General features: G+C 45.8%; 1 protein-coding gene across 3 annotated transcripts in view; it reads left to right on the plus strand.

Annotated features, from left to right (window-relative positions):
• Nucleotides 1–20,000, plus strand: part of AP5M1 (adaptor related protein complex 5 subunit mu 1) — an 857,482-nt gene that overhangs the window by 795,468 nt on the left and 42,014 nt on the right. The window lies entirely within an intron of this gene.

The raw sequence follows: 20,000 nt of genomic DNA on the forward strand, positions 1-20,000 counted from the left end.
TCCACCTCTCTACTATCGTTTGCAAGCAATAACAGCTGTGCATGTGTACATGTTATGCAAATTTGTAGTGACCCTTGTTACAGGGCAGGGTCAAATGGCTATATGCACACCTACATAGAGTGGATATTGAGAGTACAGACACACTGGTTGAACTACCAGGTTTGTGTAACCCAACCTCTCTAATTCCAACCTAACAGCCGCCTGCACATACTGTATGTAAGGTAGTGCACAGCACTGGTAATGAAACAGGTTGCATATCATCTTTAACTCCAGTGTAACATCTGCAGTAGGAGTGTAAGATGTAGGAGACAGCTGCCCTTGTGTAATAGCCGCATCATAGGCGATGGCTCACACTATCTGATTATATCCTGATCATGTTGATAGTGGCATCATAGCCTATTGATACATGACTCTGTTTGGAGAGTGGGTGTCTGTGCCCAACAGAACTCATGGTCCTGGTGGATATGTGAGTATATACCCAGAGAAGGAAACAGACCCGTAGACACTTGCATCATCTGTAATCAACTAGCAGGATGTGATGTGCTCCTCAGAGGAGGATTGCTGCTAAAGGTAGCTACAATGTTTCCATAATAGCCAGTGTTGTCACGTCCATACCACAAATATTTACATGTGAGCATCACTGTCTAAAACATCTTCATAGGCAATACGTAAACTAAATACAGTACTTGGTACTTGTAGTACTGACTGCTCATACAGGCGTGTCCACTAGTCAGCTACTGGTGTTTCCTAATGTCAGCTTAGTGTATGTGACCATCCTGGGGGAATGTAATCTCTATGCCATGTAGACTGCCAGACCCACCTAACACCATGCCCCACACATTGTTTGGGATGCAGCTACAGGGGTAAGCTGGAAGGCAGCCCAGTCTATGGCCATGACTGGACTGGACAGTCATGAGATGTAGGTTAACACATGCAGCTCATCAACACAACCAACACATACCCTTACCAGAACACAGTAAGGACACCCACACAAACTACCGGAAATCACACACATTCACAGACGCGTTTACGTATCTGGCCAAACAAGTGACCCCCCCCCAAGCAGGAAGAGACAGACAGCGAAATACACAAACTGTATGACATAGTTTGCATAATTGTGCCAAACCTCTGAACACATGGCTGGAAACATGCCCAACAGTACTCATTTGTGAATGTAAACTCTAGCACTATGTTACACACCGACCTGTACGAGGGCATACATACTGTCAGCTGCCTGTCTGCCATGATTAGCCACATACTCATGCACTCGGACCACCTTTTGAACTATACACATGGCTCTGGCATATTCCATGTTGTTGTGCAGGACCTGTGATGCAGTAGTCTGGACTGCATGGAAACACATGTAGGAACTGTCAGGTCTTGTAGCCCATGCAGGTATGTCCCAAGGCCTGGGTAGCATTCTGCCATTGGCCAGAATGATACTGCAGTACAGGGACAAAAGGATTGTATTCCACAATTGTCTAGTGTAGTGGTGAATGTCACAGGGTATCCATTATCTGTCGTCCTAGGATAACATGGTTGACAGACCATGATGCTTTGCCAGACAGGGCCTGCACCTGTCACCCCTGGGAATCTGGATACTGCCTAGGGCTCATGCTTCTCCTATAGTGCCTTCATCAAAATGGTTCAAGTGAAGGTCCACTGCTGTTATAGGGACAGCCAAGCAATAAACTGCGGGTCTCGCTACACAATGATACATGTCAGAAACACTATACGGACACACACATGTCAATCCCTAACATGGAGAACATATCTGTGCAGTGGCTGAGACATGTTTCAATGCTCCGGAGAGCACACCTGCATGACCATGTTATAACACATACCTCACCTCTTGCCCATTATCCTTTATTGGAACACATGGGCCGCAGGTGTGTCCATATTCCTGAAGGATATGTACACCCCCACGCTAATTGCACTTGCATAACATCAGATTTATTATGCTGAGCAACTACCTTTGTGCCAAAGTGGAATTCAAAGTGCACCTTGAGACAGATCACCCACCAGGCCGTGGACTTCCCAACTGTCATAATGTACTGTAATGGGGAAGATTAGGTCTGAGACAGAACCATAATAATGGCTACTATCAACTACTCCATTTTGAACTGGAAAGACTCCTCATGTACCAACACCTGCATTCAGTGCATGTTGGATTCCATCGACCCCACTGACTGATCACAGTAGTCACACAAACAGAGCTAACAGTATGCTACACATAGTCTCCAATGCCAATGTTATGTTTCCTAAGAGCAGAGTGGTGAGTGCCATGGCACCCATGCAGATGGACAATGCATGTGCAAATGCTGAATCCTACACAAATGAACCTTAAGCAGTCACATATGTGCAGTGATTGTGCCATTGAAACAGAACCAGGATTCAACCCAACACAAACAAGTAGGCATACTGGTGGTACCATGCTTTAAACTGTACCACAGAAGGTAGTAACTGTTGCAAGAGTGAACACTCATGAGTGTAGGTGATCCCTGGTCAGCCTCAGTAAGATGCAGATACACCATATAAAACCACGCAAAGCTACTGTGAAACTAATCAGCCACATATTATGTGGCCAAGCATAGAGCATTCTATAGCTGTGTCATTAATCGTAATGGCAATAACAAGACCTGCCATGCTGCACAGCACTATGGCATGGGAAGTACTGCGCCTACAGAAATAGTACCCATTCATCCAGATAGGGTCTCGGAGAACCTAAACCCACTCCCCCCACCCCCCACCCCCAACAGGTACACTTAGTAATATATCCATGTACACTACAGGGCCCCTGTACTAACGACTATGCAGGTACAAGCTGCACTCTCTAAAGTCATACATACAGCTTTCATGGGACCTGTCAACATCCCAGGGTGAATCCTACACATACACATCATGTTCAATCATAGCTCCATGTCAGGCTGTGTACACACCGAATGGTGCACAGTAACAGTTATCACACCCCACAAAGGGGGATACACCATTGATAATGGGACATAGTGCACAACTACCCTGCTGAGTCTGGTCTGTATGGCCATGAACCATGGTCAACGTAATTGATGCACTCGGTACAGATGTAGATGACAGTAGGGTTGATTCACACTGCATATCATGACCTTGCCAGGTCATAGGACACCATCACACATACTGTGTTCCAGCTACACTCAGTAAACTAGGTGTATATTCCTATGTCACAGGAGTGGTTGGCAACTGGACAGCTGGCAGAACCCACACTACAGAAGGTGTCTGACGAATACACGCACATCAAACCAGTGTCAGCCACTGTCATACAGGGGTCATTCCTGGTACTCCCCCTCTTTGTTATCTGTACCACATAGACTAACACAGAAGACATCAGCCTATTGATGTTTGCAAATGACTATGAACTAGGAGCCATAGTTGACTCATTGTATGCTGCGTTCAACATACAGAATGGCCTTAGTGTGTCAGATGTGTGGTGTGTGATGTATGGCCACATTCTGGCAGCTAAGTATTGCATTGTCATTCCCCTATGTTGCAAACCCTGTACCCATTAACTACCACCTAGGCAGCAGTCAGTATAATGGCAACTGTGTGTGTTGGATGCAGCTGGACAGTACTTCCCTTTCATAGTTACATCACCACAAAAGACAGGTAGTCGTATGTGGCACCCCTAATCATGACAGGGTGCCATCCAGGAATATAGAGATAACTGCTCAGCCATACTCAACACCCATGTGACCCATAATAGATCACATATTTCCTTTAAGGGTTATTGCCCATGTGTAGATGGCCTTCACTGTCCTTCACAATCCCTAGCTGCACTATGTAGCATGCAGCCTACCCTGAATAAAGCCATGTCCAACCCAGAGGTGTTGGACATGCTACACTTAACACATCCTGATCCCAAGTAAACACATATGCCATGGACATCCATCTTTCTAGTACAAGGATCACAACATGCCTGACAGATCCCTGACCCATACACTTAACCTACTCTTGCCATACTATGCATCCCTGTCCGGCGAAGCTGCACATCGCCCCTCTCTGTGACATGGTGTGATGACCACATGCCAAATATATCAGTAACCATGTATATCAGTTCTGTAGCACTGCTTGAACTGGCCACTGAAACTTACCTGTCTGTTGCCTACAGCTAGGTAACCTGTCTGCCTAGGCTTATAAATGGCCCAGGGGCATATAGCCTACTAGATCAGTATGACCATACATGCTATAATTGATATCCAACCCTGGAAATACCATCTGGCTAGCTATTGTCCCATGTGTTACACATGTGCAACACAGGCAATACATGGCAGGATGCTACACAGCTGTACAGTGCCATGTAGAGGTATATGGCAAAACACATACATGCTTGCAAGTCTGCAGGGTCACAGGTCATGTCCCTAATGACTATGTATGACTGTATATGTGGCATATACACAGCATTAAGGTTGATTGTATTAATGTGAACATATCCAGGCATGTGCTGATAGGTAAATATACCACTACAGGCAAACAGACATGCCCACGTCAAGACAATATCCACATGGTGTATGAGCAATGTCATCACATGACACACACATATATGGCAATAACATCACATCACCAGTAGGTGTCAACTGTGTGTGACTTATACATGCCAGTGGTGTTAGTGTCATGTAGATTTACAAAGACGTATTTGTAATCTTAATAAATGTGATACACATGTATGTTCAGCTGTACTGCTGTACTTCTCTGTGAGTTACTGTGATCTGTCTCCATCATTATGTCTTCCAGGTATGCCACATAGCAGACTGCCGGCGTACAGCTGCTTGGAGGATGAGGTCCTCATCCCATACCTCTTCGACAACTACACAACGCTCTTCAGCCATGTGCCACAGGATGCACAGCAGTGGGATGCCCTGTGGGAGGAACTCTGCAAGAGGGTAAATGATGTTGGCAGTCACAATCACACCTATCAGCAGGTGCTCCGACACTGCACTGATCTGATAAGACAGGCAAAACAGCGTGCTAATGCAGTCGCCAGGGAACAAGGTGCAACAGGTGGGGGGCCACTCACACATACCGAGGAGCTACTGGCCAACCTGGGGACACCTGCAGACATCCATCCACAAGATTTAGCTGGTATTGTGGAGGTGGGTGTCTCTCAACCACCGAGCCTGGAGTTGCCTGGTAAGTCACTACTGTACATCAAACACAACTGTATATCACATAGTTACATGTGTTACTGTACAATATGTAATGTAACATCATATGCAAGGCATGTATGCACACATGCCACATACTATAGTCTGCTACTCTATGTATGCACAGATGTGCATACTCCATAGTATAGTGTATTGTACTGGCTTATGTGCTAACATAGACATTGCACCCTGTAGCTATCACACGTGTGGATAATGATCTTACTGCTGTGACACTCCTGTTTAGGTACCTCTGGCATTTTGCAGTGACAGCAGCCTGTCAGGTGAGATTGTTATTATTTACTAGGCTGGATAATGCACAGAACATATTAATTGCATGCTATCTGCCATAACACATGTACACATAGTATATGGTGGTCTTGTTAATGGACACTGGTCAGACCTGCAATGCATCACACTGTTTGCCTATGTGAAACAATTGAAGACTATATGAAACACCTACACTAAACCTTCCATACTGTCATTGCCAGATGTGTGGACAACAGTGAATACAATGGTGGAGGTGTGTTCCACTGTAGGGACAGGTACTACATATCAGCATTACACATGTTGGGAATACGAACAGTACTGTACAGAGAGCATATGTGTGCACACACAGTAAATGTGTTGGAGCTGGAGTATGCCCGGCCCACAGGATACACCCTTGTGGAGTGTACCCTTGCTATGAATATCACACAATGTCATGTGCTTTCAGACATGTCCATGACATGTAGTGGGCTGACTGCAACACTGCTCAACTATCCCGCAAAACATGTCTCACATCCCATACATACGACCCTTTGTCTGCATAACCCTGTCCTCAGTGGAGCATATGACATCTATGGGTGTGTGTCATATGGGATAACACTGACATGTGAAATAAGATGGCCATCACAACCATTGGGCTGAACATGTGTACCCATGGCCATGGAGGATGGCCAGAGACATGAAGCAACACACACAATTTAAGTGATGTACATGTGTGTACACCCTGTTGTACATTGGCTCGACACAATGCAACTATGGCTTTTGTGTAATGGTGATATTGCAGATGTGAAACACTAAACATCATACAGGCCTGTGCACAGCTTATGTAGGTGTAACATGAAACCACCACATAACATGTCTTGAACATCTGGAGTGTGTCACGACATGGAAGCATTCACCTATAAAGTATCCAAATACATACATGTGTTGCACAACATACACATACATCCACATCAAGCCACAGATACAGTACATTCACCTTGCTGGTGTCAGACATCACTGTCGTGCCTGCTTTTCATGTGTGTGAGGTACACAGATGGCATGTGGGACATAGAGTACTTGTAAGTTAGCCATGTGTGGGCATAGTTGCCAGGTATCAGTAATATGGCTGCAGATGTATAGGGGTGCCGTCCGTATACCCTTCTGTGACCTGTGTCACACATTCCACATTAGGGTTTATTGTGTATACACCTCGGTGACGTGGGTCACATTCCACATTAGATATGCATTGTATGTGAACATAGTCATGGCTATAAACTGTGTCAGTAGCTCACACTGTATAGCAATTGTGAAGCCACATGATGCCCTGCAATGGCTATGCACATCAGCTCAATGTGCAGTATGTCTCTGCATATTTGTAGGGTGGACAGACAACATTGCATCAGCTGAAGGCCCATGTTAGTATAACACGTCCCTGCACTGGGACACCATTGCCGTACTGTAGATTGGAAAGGACATCATTGTGTTAAACATGTATGCATGTCATTCAACACGTCAGCAGAAGACATGTCATACTACATGTGACTGGCAATGTCATATGCCACACAGCAGGCCAGTGTACTGTAAACCTGTGCTGGTCTGTGGCACCATTGCAAAGTAGGGACAGCCATGTCAAACGTGTGTACAGCCACATGCACAATGTCTACACTCAGCTCAGGGGTAGACGGAATAATGTTGAACAGACATGCACTGCTTTGGGGGAGATATGCAAGCTAGGGCTGAGGCAAACATAGTATGCAGTCGACATACCCTACTGCTCATGTCTTCACACATAGGGGTGGTGGCCAACACAAAGCATCAGGACAGATGTACAAAGATCAGCGATGGTCTGTTAACATGTGGTGTATGTTACACACACTATGGCACTGTGGTGCAACAGTGCAAAGTGCATGCATTGTGTTGCAGGTATGGGGCATAGGCTACAAACACAAATAGTGTAATACAGGTATGTATGCTAGCCACCACTATAATTGTGTAAGGTGCATGCCGTCTGCTATAACACATGTATGCTGTTGTGTGCATCTCAGGGATGTATAACTACCGCTATAGTTGCCTATGCTGATACTATAATTGTCTAAACTGAATGCCATCTGCCATATCACCTGCTTGTAGCATGTGTGTCTGTGTGTCTCTGTCTCAGTGTGTGTATGTGTGTGTCTCTGTGTGTGTGTGTGTCTGTGTGTGTGTCTGTGTCTGTGTGTGTGTGTGTGTGTGTGTGTGTGTGTGTGTCTGTGTCTGTCTGTGTGTGTGTGTCTCTGTCTGTCTGTCTTTGTGTGTCTGGTATAACTTGTAATGTACAGTTCTTGTCTTCCCCTCACAGATGTTGATGTAGGTGTGTTGCCCTCCTGTGGTCCACCTGATGTTAGTGTCCCCACAGACTCTAGCAGTGATGATGATAGTATGATTGAGGCACAGGCAGGGTTGTCAGGGGCTGAATCTGTGCCATTGGTTGCCATTCCACCTGTCTCCCCCTCATCCTCGGACACTGTTCCCCTGCCTGCACATACCCCATCACCACTGGCCATAGAGGAAGGACAGTTGGCGGGTGGTAGCATGGAACAGGGAAGTGTGGTGACTATGGAAGGTGTGCCTGCACACCATGATCCCAGTCAACAGATTGGTGATGTCCCACACAGGCATGTGCCCAGCGCTGCTCGTAGGAGGACCACTGGCCAACATGCCCCTGCGAGACAAAGTACATCAGCTGGAGTCACCAGACGCATGTTTCAGGTTGTAATGGAGGCACAGGCATGTGCTGAATGGCACAACAGAGAAAGTCTGAGGCTTCAGAGGGCTGCTGTCCGTTCATTAACTGACAACATCCAGGCACTTGCAAATGCTCACCATCATCTTGCAGATGTTTTGGATAGACGATTGGGTGACATGGTGGGAGTCCTTGACCGTGGCATGTCAATCCTCGAGCATGGAATGTCTGTGCTGGAACATCTGGTAGGAGTGAGGTGTCGGGTGAACATACTAGGTAGACAATTGTAGATCAATATTGTTGAGTAGTGTTGACAGGCAGCAGACATACCATGTATTACAGTTTTAGAATGCATTTTGTACTTTTCACAGTATGTATCATGTGTAACAACACTGACAGCATGTTGATCTTGACGTTCTGCCTTACTCTTTCAGGTGTAGTTACATGTGCCGGGGGGAAGTCGGTGTTTGCGGGTGTCCCATATGTACATGTTGACTACCCACAGGTCAGTATGACAGTACCTGCATGCACTTTGTAGCTTCCACATCACAGTTATATTCTCCCATGTTTCAATTATGTTTACTGTTCTAATGATCCAAGAACATGATAGCTGTGTAGTAAGCTACTGTGTTCAGAGCCATCACATCCATAGTGGGTGACATCACGGGTATAGTTACCTGGAGGGAGGAGGGGGTAAAAGAGTGGTATGCTGGATGACAAGGGTAAAGGCCAGTGGAAATAGTGGCTTCTCAATGGGATGCAGTAATACCCACTGCCATGACAGCATGCAAATACAGACACACCCACACACTCAGAGATTCACAGACACAGTAACACACACTCTGACACACACTCACACACAGTTGCCAGTGTTCAGATGAGAACCCCTGCCTATGTGCATATCATCATTATAGTACTACGCAATTACAAGACGCGCCACAGAGAGTACACATGTACAGGTAGTTGGAATGGCCTAAGAGTGAGGATATCGACAGGGATACTACAGTGCAGTGAGTGTATGTGGGGAGGGGGGTCCATCTGTAGGCTATGTAACAACAGGTCAAACCCCAGGGTGTACATGTTAACAGGCAGTTAGTATGCCCGTCTACGATTGATGATATCAGCAGAGATGTTAGATTGCATTGAGTGGATGGGGGGAGGGGGCATTAACATTTCACTATGGTAAAATACAGCCTCACTCCAGGAACCGGACAGCCATACACACGGACAGCCACACACACACACACACACACACACACACACACACACACACACACACACACACACACACACACATGCAGACACTTTACATGTGTGAGGTTTAACCATCTGCCTATGCCTTTCTTTCTACACTTCACTCTGTACTGTTGTCATCAACAGTGTTCAGGAGAGTGATAACGTGGGATGTATTCCCAACCATACGTGACATATATGGACACACACACCCAAACATGCCAGTACTGTGAATCAAACAACTGCCTATCTCATGATAGGTACTACAGAAGTACAGCACTATCGCATCTGGTACAATGCTTACTGACTCTTTCCTTTGACAGCTGTGCTGATATATGCACAATATATGCACAGGGGAGGTATTACTGTTACAGCTGTTATGAGGTTTGCCTTCAGTGTCACCCTTACAGCATTCTACATTGTCTCTTCAATTAACAAAACCTGACCTTAGCAGGTACACAGGTTATTGTAGGACTGGTTGTAACACACCAGTGAGCTGTCTTCAGTAATCATTCATCTGCAAAGAAGCCCCACCACTTAATAGTCATGGCCAAACATCTGTCCATACCTCATGTACGGCTTACTGTACTTAGAGCATATCACCATATACAGTTGGCAGTGTTGAGGCTGTATTGCGACAGCATGATGCACTAAGACAACAGTCACCTTCAGACATCAGACTCTGCACACACATGGAATCTACACAAACATCAATACATGTACACATATGCGGTCTACATCAGTAAGTGCACTAGCAGGTCAAGAGGATACATTCCAGACCTTCCCCACACCATGCATGAAACATAGCCGAGCATTACACCATAATGGATGTTGTATTCATGTACTGGTAGGGCACCACCACTTTCACCGAGTAGCCAAGTGTACATATATTACAACAGCGCATATCAGCGTGACACACACACAGCATTATTCTATGTCATGCTCCTGCAAACTGTTACTTGACAGTGCCATGTTGAAGCCAGGGCACTGTAATGGTCAACAGTGAGCACATCATATTTGCCACACACACCTCATGTGTACTGGAAGAGTGCCAGCAATGTGCTCTGTTAGAGCTAGGCAGTACACTCATTCAAGCATGTGCAAGGTCTGTGGCTTGTAAACATCTCACCCCAGCATGTACTGGCTATTGTGGTACTAAGGCTAATGTCCAGACAGCCCACAGCATGCATGACTTGCAATTTTTGATATGGAGTATATGTAGGAGCTGTGGCCACACATGGCTGTACATGTCGTGAACATATCACCTGTGACTACTCAGGAACATACAGAGCAGAGCTGGATTTCCCTTAATCTGTCAATACAGGCCTTGTGTAGGTCCTATGGTCCTGTTATTTGGGTATGTTTGTAGGCATTGCATTAGGTGGACATGTCTAAAGACATACATGCCACATGGGGTGTTGTATGATATGATAGGTGTCATGGGTGACCAGTAGAGAGGGGATATTATCTCTGTCAACATAGATATTGAACCTTATGTACTGTTAGCATGCTCTTTGCCATGTGCATGTGTGTAATGACTGTAGCCACCTGTATGTAGAAAGGAAAACAAAAGTTATGGGTAATGTAATTTATGTTGTATGGGTGTGGGATGTACATATCCAGGGCAGGTATGATTAGGTCATATCCAACCATGAGGGTGTTGTTTACTGGTGTACAGCAACAGTCGACCGTGTTAATGCTGACAACATCCGAGCGACCCTGGTATGTGTACAACTGAGCTGGTTACAAACAGTGGTATTATTGCATTGCATAACACATTATGCAGCTGTGTCTGTACATGAGTACTTTGCACAGTTGATGTAGGCCTAGGTACAGTCCACCAATCGAGGGTTATCTGGTGGTCTACCATACTATGTCATACCACATATAGATGTGTGTTGGTAGTCTAGGAACAAGGTGGTGGATGTATATGAGGATACAACCCAGAATGCAGCATTTGCCACTGTCACCTGTACCTGACTCATCTGTGATGCGTTATGTCGGAGTAGTGGTCTTTACATGTGAGTAGCCTTTATGAATATGTGTACACCACCACCTGGAATGGTCCATACCACTGTTATGGCCCACATGTCTGATCTGAGTTATATGGTGGTAGTGCAATTGTGCACTACAGAGCCTTCAGCCAGGTGTTCCTCACTGCACATATGTTAGTATTCCCCATTGTAGGTTCTGAATTGAGCAAATGGATTACTAAAGCCACACATCTAACACTGGTTAGTATAAGCATCCAATGCAATTGTCATGTAGGTGTCAGGGTGTTACTTCTGTGTGTAGGATATTTGCCTTGGAATGCGGCTATATGGGTAAATGCGACCTAGGTATTATCCACACACACACACGTGTAACATGGATGCATGTGCTTTGTGTTGAAGGCTTGTCGTTCGGTCATGACAGCCCGGAATGACAGACACTGGACAACCTCATAATAACAGCAGGACATTGGCTTATTGTTTTGGTCTAGCAGTTGCCACCCGTAGCATGACATCACTGTGCATGGCATTAATGTGCCTGGTAGCAAATGCCTCATGTAAGGTGATGGACAGCAGCAGAACTTGTGTATATGACCAATGTGAGATATACTTAGGATAGCATTCCTGCTAATAATGACAACTACTAACACAGCCGGGAGAGGTCATCTTGACACCTGCACCTCAGTACCATTACACAAGGCGGCTCACACGTTATGCTTGCACATGCCACTGTTCCACGTATAATGCCATTGTCCACAACCTGCTATCAATGTATGCTTTTCAGGGCAGCAAGGTGTGTGACACATGCTGTAGGTAGCATCCGCCTGTGCGACCCAGGTAACCTATTGTCTGTCACGTCCACACATGCATGAATGTATACATAACATATATATGTCAGTACTTCATGAACATGTATGCATGTGTATCACACAGCACAGACACAGATATATCATTTACGGGCCACATACAGATATTAGGTAGTAAACCAGTATGATGTGCATATGCACTGACAGGTGAGATGTACCCAGCTGTAAACCTGTGTGTTTATAATAGGGGTCCATTACAACATGTTCTGTACATGTAAGTGTTTGAGCATGCACACTGTGGCCTTCAGTGGTTAGAATCGGAGTGCATCCTAAACAGTCCTGTGCTACTAAGTGTATGAGTGCACCCATTGCCACCTTGTGTAATTTGAGTCAGTGCATCCAACAAGCCCTTTGATACTAAGTGTATGAGCATGCCCAGTATAGCCATGTGTAGTTGTAGTCATAGTGCATTCCAAATGGCCCTGTGCTACTAAGTGTATGAGCATGCCCACTGTAACTCTGTATAGTGATGGTAGTTGTCCATTCCGCAGATGGCCATACTCCAGTTCAGGTTCCTGTTGTGCTACAACTATACCTCTCAGGCCTACCTGCGGATGATATGTCTTGTTTGTGCATACAGGTTGTAATGGACACCTACTTTAAACACACAGGTCTACAGCTATGTACTTTGTGACCGTCAGTCTCCCTGTTGTTGTCCTCAGTCGCAGAAGAGCAATCTGACTGCCTTGGAATGTGTAATCTCTGTGGCATGTCTCGTAACTGCTTAGTACTGTAATAGTGATCTGTAGATAGGCAGGAGTTCTGATCCCACCACTGGCAACTGTGTGCGTGTGTTTGTGTGTGTGACAGCAAATGGCTGAGTGTGTGTGTCAGCAAATGGCTGAGTGTGTTTTGTGTGTGTGTGTGTGTGTGTGTGTGTGTGTGTGTGTGTGTGTGTGTGTGTCTGCATCCTGTCATGACAGCGGGTTTTGCTGCATTCCAAAGAGATACCTCCTTTTGCACTGGCCTTTATCCTTGTCAACTGCTAAACCTCTCTTCCCCCCTCCCCACTGCAAGTAATTGGTCCTGTGATGTCACCCAGCTCAGAAGTGGAATCAGAGTACGTGTAATTGTATGTGTTCTGTGGCACATACCCCAACTGCCTACCACTGTACTAATTACCTTTACATATGCAAGACGTGTATGCACAGTACTGGCAAGTGTGTGCGTGTTTGTGTGTGTGACTACCCTGTAGCCAGGCATACACATGTGTAATGTCTTTTAGCACACCATGGAAGCCATCTGTGGTGACCGGTGTCTATAAGGTATTACATAGTTAGGAATGGTAAAGAATACACAGTCAAGCACGACTACAGTTGGGCATGTTATTTTCCTGTGCCACTGTCGAGCAGTGACACAGAAGTGGTCGCTGGGGTGTAGGTCCATACCCATCATTCCCCCACCCTAACTCCACAATCCCCAGGGTAGATTACATTAGCCATCATTCCCCACACAAACTCCACATACACAACAACCATCCCTTCTCTGGTGAACTGCTTATGATTTAAATGTTATAACACAAGAGATGCCTCTGTTTTGTATACACGTCAGTTCCTTTGGAACCCTTCTGTGTCACAAAGGGCGTTCAGACATGTGTGTGTGTGTGTGTGTGTGTGTGTGTATATATATATATATATATATATATATATATATATATATATGGCTATGGCTGTGTCTGTGTCTGTGTATATGCATATATATATATATATATATATATATATATATATGTGTGTGTGTGTGTGTGTGTGTGTGTGTGTGTGTGTATACACACATCCCGTAGGTGCATATATATATATATATATATATATATATATATATATATATATATATATATATATATATATGTGTATGTGTGTGTAGTTATGACAGTTGTACAGATGTAGACGTGTCTTTGTTGTTTCACAGAGTACAGTACATGCAAGGGTACTGTACATATGTACACAAAGTGACTGTCCCATTTGTTTTCAGTACTGTGGGAAACCTGTAGTAGGATGTGCATTATAGACTCCAACAACCCAGATGGCTTAGTGGTACGCCCAGTGACCTCAGTGTGCATGGTCCAGGGTTCAAGACCTGCAAGCCTTGTTGATACTGTCAATTAGGACTGCATAAGACACTTTTAAGCAGTTGTATGCAGGTGTAAATGTGTTTGTGTGACAGTAAGCAGCTGGTACACACAGGTAACAGACATGTACAACCCGCAGTACACTTGGAATGCCCTTCTTTGGCAATCCTGGTGATGTCACCCACCTACGAATGCACCTCTGGGACTGCTGTAACCCAGTAATCTCCATGGCGCGTGCTGTAACTGCATAATGCTGTAGTGTGTTAAACTAGTTTGGTAGGTGTTCTAATCCCAGACAGGTCAACTGTGTGTTATGTGTCTACCTGCCAAAGAAACGATGCTTTTAGAGTATGCACTCTCTTTACAATTCACATGACCACCTTTGGCAATCCTGCTGATGTCACCCAACTAGAAATACACCTCTAGGACTGCTGTAACCAGTATTCTCCGTAGCACGTGCTGTAACTGTGTATTGCTGTAGTGTGATAAACTAGCTAGGTAGGGGTTCAATTCCAAGAGAGGCCAACTGTGTGTGTGTGTGTGTGTGTTTGTGTGTGCCTAGACAAGAACAATGCTTTTTAGAGTATGCACACTCTTTACAATTCACATGACCACCTTTGGCAATCCTGCTGATGTCACCCACCTAGGAATACACCTCTAGGACTACTGTAACCCAGTATTCTCTGTAGTGCGTGTTGTAACTGCGTATTGCTATAGTGTGATAAACTAGTTAGGTAGGGGTTCTATTCCAGAAAAGACCAACTGTGTGTGTGTGTGTGTGTGTGTGTGTGTGTGTGTGTGTGTGTGTGTGTACACGTGTGTGTGCGCGTGTCTGTCTGTCTGAGAAAGTAACCATGCCTTTTAGAAAATGCACACTCTTTACAATTCACATGACCACCTTTGGCAATCCTGCTGATATCACCCACCTAGACATACACCTCTGGGACTGCTGTAACCCAGTAATCTCCGTAGCCCATGCTGTAACTGCAGAATGCCGTAGTGTGATACAGTAGTTAGGTAGGGGTTCTATTCCAAGACATGGCAGGTGTGTGTGTGTGTGTTTGACTGTCAAGAGCCTGTGTGCTGGTGGTTGTGACTGGACATGTTGGGGAGCAGATTTTGTAGTTTTCCTGTATGGTGTCCATCTTATATGTCACAGTGTCCACCTCACGAGGAGTACAGATGTCAGTCAGCCAAGGGACTGTGTTGGCAAGCCATACCCTACATCTGGCAAAAGGCCTGGTGAACAAAGTATGCAACCCTACTATTACTCGGAATACGTCCTGAACCCGTGTCTCATACACAAACACACTTGCCTAGAATATCCTACTATGTTGCTAGTACCCTGCACATTGATGACAGATAGTAGGCATGGTGTGATTGCAGTGGGCTGCAGAGTGCATTCCACCCTGTACAGCAGTACAATAGGCACATAATTGCGGATAATGTGACTTCACTATGTTCCCCACCGGATGCCTGCAACATATGTGGTGCCATCAAATGTGATCCACAGAGGCCATACAATGCCTTGCACATGTGCCCCTGTATGGACTGATGCCACTGACACCAGGGAATACCTGTATCATGCTATCAATGCAGGTGCAGGGTCAACCTGCTTGACTATAAGCAGGTCTTGCCACACCAGGCCAGTACTGGCATATCAGAGGATAACAGTCTGTATACACAACATGTGCCAGCCAAACCAGGTACACCTGTACATTATTGTGGGACGTGCACATCCCAGGCAATGTCCATGTCAAGGATTATCAAACACAGACATGGCATGTATTGCAAAGCAATGGCCATACACAATGGTAACCAGGATGACAGGACAGTTCATACGATACCCATCTGTGTGGGACATTGCAGACACTACGTCCCTGAGCCACACTGCACACCATTGTCGGGTGGTGTGGTGGCAAAGATTACCCCTCACCCAGAATTGTAAAGCCATCTTGCACAGCCAACCACTAAACACCCATGAAGCAATGCACACATGCATGTCAGTACTGGCACCTTGTGTCTGTGTGTGTGGTATGACGCTCCCAACCACAGTCACACCTAGTATAACTCCCATTGGCATACCAACTGATGTCAGACACGTTCGCATGCCGTAGGCCAAAGAACCTCAGGATATCCCCTGTGGTGCATGTAGTACCTGTGCATTACTGCAGTGTGGCAAACTAAGTAGTTAGGAAGTGTATTTGTGAGCCTGGCAAAGTGTGGCAATGTGTCTGAATCCCTTAGAGAGTGTGGTTGTGTTGACAATGACATCTGTTCATGTGGACAGCCATGTGTGCTACACCTAATGTATGTCTATTATATCTCTGTTGCAGATGTCGCTCATCAGCACACATATATGTTCATACAGCACACCGACATGTCAGCTATGTGGCACATGGAGTAACTGTATGCACTTGTAATAGTAATGGCTAGTCAGTCAGGGGTTTGAACCCCTGTACTGGTAGATGTGTGACAGACGATGCTTAGGTTTTAGTCTCCAAGCCCTTCTCTGATGTACTTTGCCTCTGTCTGGCCCTCCCACACACTCTCTGGTGGATGTGGAGTTCTACACCTGCTCAGCAGCAGCTTGTGTTTTGTAAGTGATGGTCATGATCAGGTGATGGCCTCTGCACCTATTGCAGTCCTCCTCTAGCTGGTTGCATGTGGAACAGCTGTGGTGACGTTCCCACAGCCAATCGCATGGAAACACAGTACAATATCTAGGAACATCATGTTGGTGTTTGCCCATGACAGTCGCTGTGAGTGGAACCTCGATCTGGTGTTTAGTGAACAGCATCTTGGATGATATCTCGATATTCCTCAAACAACATACACAGTAGAAATTAGCCTAGAGACAGGAGGGTGATGTGCGAGACATGACTACAGCATGTAAGTGTAGCTATGCTTCATTGAGACTACTGCCAATTTAACAGGTTGTGTGTGGTAATGGCTAGTCTGCATGTTTTATAACTGACAAAACAGTCCTCTGTTTGTGAGGGAACCCCCATCTGTAGGGCCATCTGTGGACTGGTCAGTGTGTGGAACCACTTGTTTCTTGTGTTACCCACTGAACACACATCTGTGAACTACAGAAGCATAGTGTGAGGATCACAGTCAGTACATGGTCATAGTGATGAGAGCTACCACCATCGCATCCCTGATTGGACATATGTCACATGAAACAGTGGTATGACGGTCACTGTCTGAGGTTCTCTCAGTGACATGCCAATAATGGGCCACTGTTCATAGCTGCAGTCACATGTCTTCTACGCTTTGTAAAGATGTCATGCAGTATATATGCATGTGTTGTGCTCTGCACATGTATGCCATCTGTTGTGTTGGGTTGATGGTCATATCTATACATGCTGTTATAAGTAATCCTGAATGCTGTTGACTATTACTAAGCCATATCTGTTTAAAACAGCAACACCATAGGCTGTATGGGATTGGATGTCCCGGTGGAACCTCCTGTCCCACTTCATCTGGCCATGGTACCAGGCACCAGCATGTCTGGGGCCCAGCCTTGGACTTCTACCTCTGTTGACTCTGCACCACCTTCTGGTGGAACTGCCCCTGAGGATGGCGCTTGTCCCCCCTGGAAGCAGTTCCAGACAGGAACTTGTCAGCCGTCGTACAGTCCCGGAAGTGCTGTGTAGGGGGCTCAGTAAGAGGTTTCGAGCCCAGATACGCAAGCCCGAGGGCAGAGTGTCACATTTAGAGGGGGAGCCTGCCCCTCCTAGACAGCCCCCAGCACAGCTACCTTTGCAGCTGTTTTGGTGCAGTGGTGGCTGCCCATGAGTGGGGACCTCCATCCCACTGTTTCCATCTGGGGGCTCATGGGCTTGTGACTGCCAAACACCCCTCCCCATCCAAGATGTATCCCCCCACGTGTCATATACCGACCCTGTATGCTGTCTTGTCTGTCATCCTACCCAACCGATCCTCCACGAGCATACCTACTCTCCTTCTCCGACATCCCACTCTCACCTTACGGAAGCAAAAGGCCAGTCTGTTCCTAGAACAACATTTGCCCCATACATAACTGTCCACGTGTCCACTGGACACATGTAACCTGTTTAATTTGCATCACAACATACTACTGTTGTCCTCACCCCTCTCTCTCTCAGGCACATGATGCCTAAAGGTTCCAGGTACCCGTGATGCAGATGACCCCATTGTACACATGACACTACCAGTCCCTCTATGGTTACCCAATTTACCTTTTTCATGATGATTATGTCACACACAGCACCTTGCAAGAGTACTGTTCTGACATAATGATTGGACAGGAACTGTTTTGTTAATGTAAACAGTATATTTGGCCAATGTACAAATGTTTGCGTGTATTAATGACACATGTCTGTCTGAGGGAGTCCTGATATTACATAGGACAACAGCACTACATAATACAGGTGTTGCTGGTGTTTCCCTTTTCATTCCTTTTTAATGCTTTGTTGTCAAATGGGATGTTCTTGATATGTCTATATATATATATATATATATATATATATATATATATATATATATCTCTATATGTCTCTATATCTGGACAGAAACACACACACATACATCTACATGATGGAGTACATTTCCTATACTGTTGAATGACTGTGCTGGATGATATGTTTGTAATAACATCCGATGTCTGTATATCTGCCATGGCTTAGTGATAAATCACATTGGCTGTGGTGTGCAGGGTCCTGGTTTCGAGCCTTGCAGAGGCCATTTATTTTGTTGCTGGGCAGAACAAGGGCCGTTGGATACGGAGTGATTAAGGCACTTTTAAGCAGTTGTGAGTGGGTGTGTGCGGGTTTTGTGCGATGGTAAGCAGTGGTTACTTTTGGTCACAGTTCCTTACACACAGTTACCTACTTGGTTGCTTAACCTGTGTAGGCAATGCTTACCCCCGCGCAAACAGGTTGAAACCCACTCACTGCTGCTTAAAAGTGCTTACTCCCACTTACCCCCATGCTAATTTCTTCAGAAGAAAAGAAAAAAGGGTTGATAGGAAAGTGGTGAAAAAGGGGAACGACAAGGGAAAGACAGTAGGGAAACTAGCTAGGGATGTGCAGGAAGGGTGTAGGGAAGGTCCATAGCTGTCCATTTCTTCTACAGCAACAGCTGTGCATATGCAATAAATTTGGTGGGACATTTGGACAGCCTCAACCCTGAGAGAGGAGTGAGGACAACAATAGTATGTTGTGATGCCAATTAGAAACATTTACACGTGTGCAAAATGGACAGCTATGTATGGGGTGTGCTTTTTTTGTGGGAACAGATTGCCCTTTTTTACTTTTATGTTTAGGTGAGAGTGGGATGTTGGGGAAGGAGAGTAGGTATGATCAGGGAGGATAGGTTGGGTAGGATGACAGACAAGACAAACAAGATGCGTACAGGGGCGGTATATGACATGTGGGGGGGGGCACCTTGGACGGGAAGGGGTGTTTGGAAGTTGCAAGCCCATGAGCCCACCAATGGATACAGTGGGACTGAGGTCCCCACCCATGGGCAGTCACCACTGCACCTTCACAACCCAGAAGGTGGCTGTGCTGGGGGCTGACTAGGAGGGGCAGGCTCATCCTCTAGTTGCGCCACTCAGCCCTCAAGCTGGCATAGGAGGTCTCAAATCTCCCTGTCGAGCTCCCTATGCACCACGGCCCGGACATACCATGGGTGACAGGTTCCTGTCCACTCCCACTC

The sequence above is a fragment of the Protopterus annectens genome, chromosome 6.part0 (genome assembly GCF_019279795.1).
Source record: "Protopterus annectens isolate FY-2018-M chromosome 6.part0, PAN1.0, whole genome shotgun sequence".
Taxonomy (NCBI): Eukaryota; Metazoa; Chordata; order Ceratodontiformes; family Protopteridae; genus Protopterus; species Protopterus annectens.